The following is a 5,482-nucleotide window of genomic DNA, read 5'->3' as shown; positions in this document are numbered from 1 at the left end:
CTGTTCTCAACCTTAAAGCACAGAAGGCATTGTTAAGTGGCACTGGGTAGTTAAGACAGAAGGACAGATCAGCAGCCTTTGGGATTGTATGGGGACTCACCCCACATGGGAACAGGTGATACACACCAAGAGAGATCATCTGTGTATATTTCTGTCCCTTGCTATGAAGCCCTCAAGACAAGGACCATGTCCAAGCTCTAGAGCCCTATGCAGTGTGTAGTACAGCCTCAGGGATTGGGGGTGAGGGAGTGGAGGGCATCTTTATCTGTCACATGGCCCAAAGATCCACAGACAAGCAGAGAAAAAAACTAAGCAGGGTATGAAGGTCAAACCTTATGGAAAGGGAGAATATTTCCCAGGCCAGATTTTTGGACTGAAGGGAGGGTGCTGTGTCCTAAGAGAGACTCGGGTGTCAAAGGCAGTGTGGGGCAATGGCTAGCACAAAGATGCCAGCACCCATGAGACCTGGTCCCCAGAACCTGACTCTGCTCTTTCCTGTTTCTCCTTCATTACGGAGTCTTAGCTTCACACCTGTAAAATGGGCTCTATGATGCTACTCATCTTGCATGAGGGTAAACAGAGAGCTGCGGAGTCCTCAGACGACAGTAAATGCCCGGCTAACCCTTCCTGTGATGGCCAAATCTGGAAAAATCACTGAGGTGCAGGGCCTGCTAAGTTTCCTGGAGCTAAAATCATGCTGAGAGATTTTGTTCCTGGCGCCATAGGAAGGTGGTTCTGCCCAGTACACATCAGAGAGAGGAAGAAGCTTGGGACGGGGATCAGAGGGTGTGAGGTGGGTACTGTCCAAGAAACTACTAGCTACTCCTACCTACTGACTGGGTGAGGGCATCAAAGGAAATAGAACTTGGGCACTGGTGTCTCTCAGGAGCCATCGGAGACTGGTTCCAGGACACCCACCACCCACTGCAGGCACGAAGGCTCATAGCCACCCTAAACCAGCTCCAGGTGACTTCTTTTTTTTTCCCCCCTTTGGTTTTTCGAGACAAGGTTTCTCTGTGTAGCCCTGGCTGTTCTGAAAACTCACTCTGTAGACCAGGCTGGCCTTGAACTCAGAAACCAGCCTGCCTCTGCCTCCTAGGTGCTGGGATTAAAGGTGTGCGCCACCACTGCCTGGCTTCCAGGTGACTTCTGACACATGACACCATAAAACACTGCAGAAATAGTCCATTGTATACAGAAAAGTCCACTAGAGAATACTGACAAGAAAATAAAGAAGTCTTGAATGCTCAGTACATGTGTAATTTTTCTTGAAATATTTATGGTGTGTGGTTGGTTGGTTGATGCAGAACCTATGGAGATGACAAGCTGACTGTAGTAGCTAAACCCTTGTGATAAGGAGGGGGACACAGAGCAGGCCCACCTACCCCCTGTACTGGCTGGTTTTGTGTGTCAACTTGACAGAGCTGGAGTTATCACAGAGAAAGGAGGTTCAATTGATGAAATGTCCCCAAGAGATACAGCTGTAAGGCATTTTCTCAATTAGTGATCAAGGTGGGAGGGCCCATTGTGGGTGGTGCCATCCCTGGGCTGGAAGTCTTGGGTTCTATAAGAAAGCAAGCCGAGCAAGCCAGGGGAAGCAAGCCAGTAAGAAACATCTCTCCATGGCCTCTGCATCAGCTCCTGCTTCCTGACCTGCTTGAGTTCCAGTCCTGACTTCCTTTGATGATGAACAGCAATGTGGAAGTAAGCTGAATAAACCCTTTCTTCCCCAACTTGCTTCTTGGTCATGATGTTTTGTGCAGGAATAGAAACCTTGACGAAGACATCCCCAAATCACTGCTATCATCATGCCGTGGATTTCCACCATCCAGCCTGCTCCAGGATCCCTCGGAGGTATAATGTCCTTAAGCTCCTCCACAGTATCCTAAGCTTGCATCCTATAGCCCAAGAGAGGGCAGGGGCCCCACGTGTCTGTCTTGGAATTTTACTTAGCTAATGGGATCATCCAACAATTTCGTGTGGTGAGCACTTTGATGATTCCCATTTTGCAGAGGAGGAAACTGAGACCTAGAGCCATTAAGACACTCCTGCAGGTCAGCCAGGTGTCATAGCAGGTGGTTATGCTTTATTCCAGATGCTCTCAAGAAGTTTACAGAAGGTCAGAGGCTGGGAGATGACTCAGTTGGTAAAGCCCTTGCCATGAAAACCCGAGTCCGACCCTTAAAACTCACACTTAAAAAAATAAATCAAGTGGGAAGTGGAGACAAACCTGTGCCTGGGCCTCACTAGTGAGCCAGCCTAGACTGGTCAAGACCAGTAAGAGCTCCTGTCTCAGAGAGAAAAGCAGATAGCATCCAGAAACAACACCTGAGGTTGACCTCTGACCTCCACGTGTGTGAACTCATCTGAACACACACACACACAAACAGGAACGCACACATACATGCACACAGGCAAGCATGTGAGCACACAGGCTGGCAGGCATGCATGCACACACTCATGAGGGGTGGCATGCGTGCTGGGGCTTACACACACACACACAAATATACACACATGTGCGAGCCCATGAACACCAGAAGCTTACCAGAACCGGGCATGCCAATCATAAAAGCAATCAGAATTTAGCAAAACTGGGCTCTCTGGTACTCCAGGGTCTCCTAGAGATGGGAGTTGGGAGTCAGATGGCCTAAGTGGCTGACTCTGTGTTCTCACCCCCCACATGTCTTGGCCAGCTCTAAGAAAGAATGTGACAATCAACTGAGCAAGAGTTTCTTGACTCATATTCACCCAACCTGGACCTGGGGGCAGGAGGGTTACTTCTAGCTCCCTGTGGTGCTTGCAAAACAACCCACTTGGGAAACCTTGAAAAAAAAGATGATCAAACGTTAAATAACAGCTCCATCGGGGCAGCAGATGAGTCTTCCAAAGCCACACCCTGTTCTCTAATTAATTGCTTCGGCAGTGACTCGGGTGGTCTGGGAAGGCAGACCTGCTGAGCCCCCTGTACAGGGAACAGAAGCCTGCAGCCATGAAACCTGGACCAGACAAGTCTGGACAGAGGAACAATGCAGGAGAGGGGCTCTGTGGGAGCAGAGCAGGCTGCACCAGGTGCAGTGTTACCTCAAAGCTGGGTGTGCCTCTAAGGTCTCTGCACCCTGATAATGAGCCCCACCCCTACCTCTAGCTCCTTCTCCTCTTGGATCCTTCTGCCACTTATTGGTCTATACCTCTAATGGGCAGAGAGCAGGCCATGCATGGCCTCAAGGCCAGGTTAAAATGATAGCTTTGCCTCTGCAACTTGAACCTATGGACAAACAACAGTCCCTTGGGTTGTTAGAACAGAGAGCTAGAGGCTGGGAGTCCAGGAGCTTCAGGGCTAGTGTAAGCTTCCAGTGTCATAGGTCCCTCAGCCACAGACATCACAAAGCAGGCCAGGAACAAAGCTCTCCTTAACTTTTGTTCATTCACTTCACAAGCATTTAATGAGCAGCTGTGGTGTGCACGGCACAGTACCAACTGGCAGCAGAGACCTGAAAAGGTAGTCCTACCAAATGGCCAAGAGGCAAGGGATTCCATTTCTAAGTGAGTGTGGGAGTGTCTTCTACGATCTGTTTTGCCTGCACGTATGGGTCCACATCTGTGTGAAGGTCAAAAGTTGGCACTGGCTGTCTACCTTGATCACTTTTTATTTATCAAGGCAAGATCTTTTGCTGGGCTCAGAGTTGGCTGACTTGGCCATGCTGCTCAGCCAGGCTGTCCTGGGGACTTTCTGTCTCCAGGATTACAAGTGGGTTTCATGTCCACCCAGCTGTTTTGTGTGGCTTCTGGGGATCTGAACTTGGATATTGGGCTTACAGGGCAAATGCTTTAACCCCTGAGGCCTCTTCCCTGCCCTTCTTTGATTATTTTTAATGAATGGATTAATCAGTTACAGCACTGGGGATCGAACCCAGGTCTTGAGGCTGATACACCACACCTGCCCTTCCCTTAAAATTTTCCAATTACGTTTACTGATTGATTGATTGATTGATTGTTGGGGAGCAGCACACTGTGGACATCAGAGGACAACATGCAGGAAACAGTTCTGTCTTTCTTATCCGGGCTCAGGTCATCAAGCTTGGCAGAAGGCACCTAAGCCAACCTACCAGGATATTGCGATTTTTTGAAGCTCATTAGTCTGTGTTCTGAATACAGTGCCAATGTGTGCAGAACTCCAGTGTGAAACGGAATAGATGGTACCAACAGAGAGAGGCTCACGGGTTTGAGAATTAAACAGACAGATGAAAGACAGAGAGACAAACTGATATAGATGACAGAGGTAGATGATAGACAGATAGATGAAAGACAAAGAAAAAGCCGGACGGTGGTGGTGCATGCCTTTAAGTAATAAGAATGTTTTCAAGCCAGAAAGCAGTGTTCCTCCAAGGCTTCTGCTTCAGTTCCTGCCCTGAGTCCCCTTAGTGATAACCTGCGAATTGTCAGATGAAATAAACTCTTTCCTCTCAAAAAAAATTTTTTTTTAATTTCTCTCTCTCCTCTTTCTGTCTTCTTTTCTTTCTCTCTCTCACTCTTTCTTTCTCTGTCTCTTTCTCAGTCTTTCTCTGTCTATGTCTCTGTTTCTGTGTGCTTTCCTTAAGGGGACTAAAACTTTGTTTCTGCTCCCCCTGTCTTTGTTTCTACATAGCACAGGCTGGCCTCAAACTGAGATGCAATCTTCTGTCCTTAGTGCTACCCCAGCCTCTTTCCACTAAGACCTTCAACTGAGGAGATGAGACCCACCCAGCATTTTGGACTACCTTGTGCTTTACTGAAACTCCATTTGTTATTTAAATGTCAGGTTTGCCGCTGGTAAAGGAGTCCGCCACCAAGCCTGTCAACCTAGATCTCCTGCAAAGCCTTCCGGTTCCTTCAGTCTGTCCCCTGAACACTCAGAGGCTCTGTCTTATCATGGAGGTCCTGCATGTCAAACCTAGAACCATTATACTAGTCAAGTTCTCTGCCAGTGAGTTGCACTGCTAAGTCCAAATGCCAGTCTTATTGGGAGAAGGGGTACAGAATGCCTTCACAGAGACATCCAGAATAATGTTGGACTAAATAGCTAGATACTGTGGTCCAGCTAGGTTGATTCATAAAGAAAACCACAAGATCAAAGAATGATTGGAATGAGGGTGTGGCTGGGGTGTGGTTCAGTGGGGAAGAGCTTGCCTAACTTGCCCAAAGCCCTGGGTCTGCTCTCCAACACACACACACACACACACACACACACACACACACACACACACACACACACACACACGGGGTGGGGGAGAGAGGGAGAGAGACCGAGAGAGATAGTATCCTGGGTCTCAGGTAGCCCAGGCTAGCTTCAAACTTTCTGTAGCTGAGGATGACCTCCTCACGGTACTGGGGATAGAACCCAGGGCTTTGCGGGTGTGGAGCAAGAGCTCTACCCACTGGGCTGGGTCATCCCCTGATAGCCTTCCATTCTCACACTCCACCTGGCATGATCTCTACCTGGCTG

This window comes from Mastomys coucha, unplaced genomic scaffold (genome assembly GCF_008632895.1).
Source record: "Mastomys coucha isolate ucsf_1 unplaced genomic scaffold, UCSF_Mcou_1 pScaffold22, whole genome shotgun sequence".
NCBI lineage: Eukaryota > Metazoa > Chordata > Mammalia > Rodentia > Muridae > Mastomys > Mastomys coucha.
Note: the sequence above shows the minus strand (reverse complement) of the source record.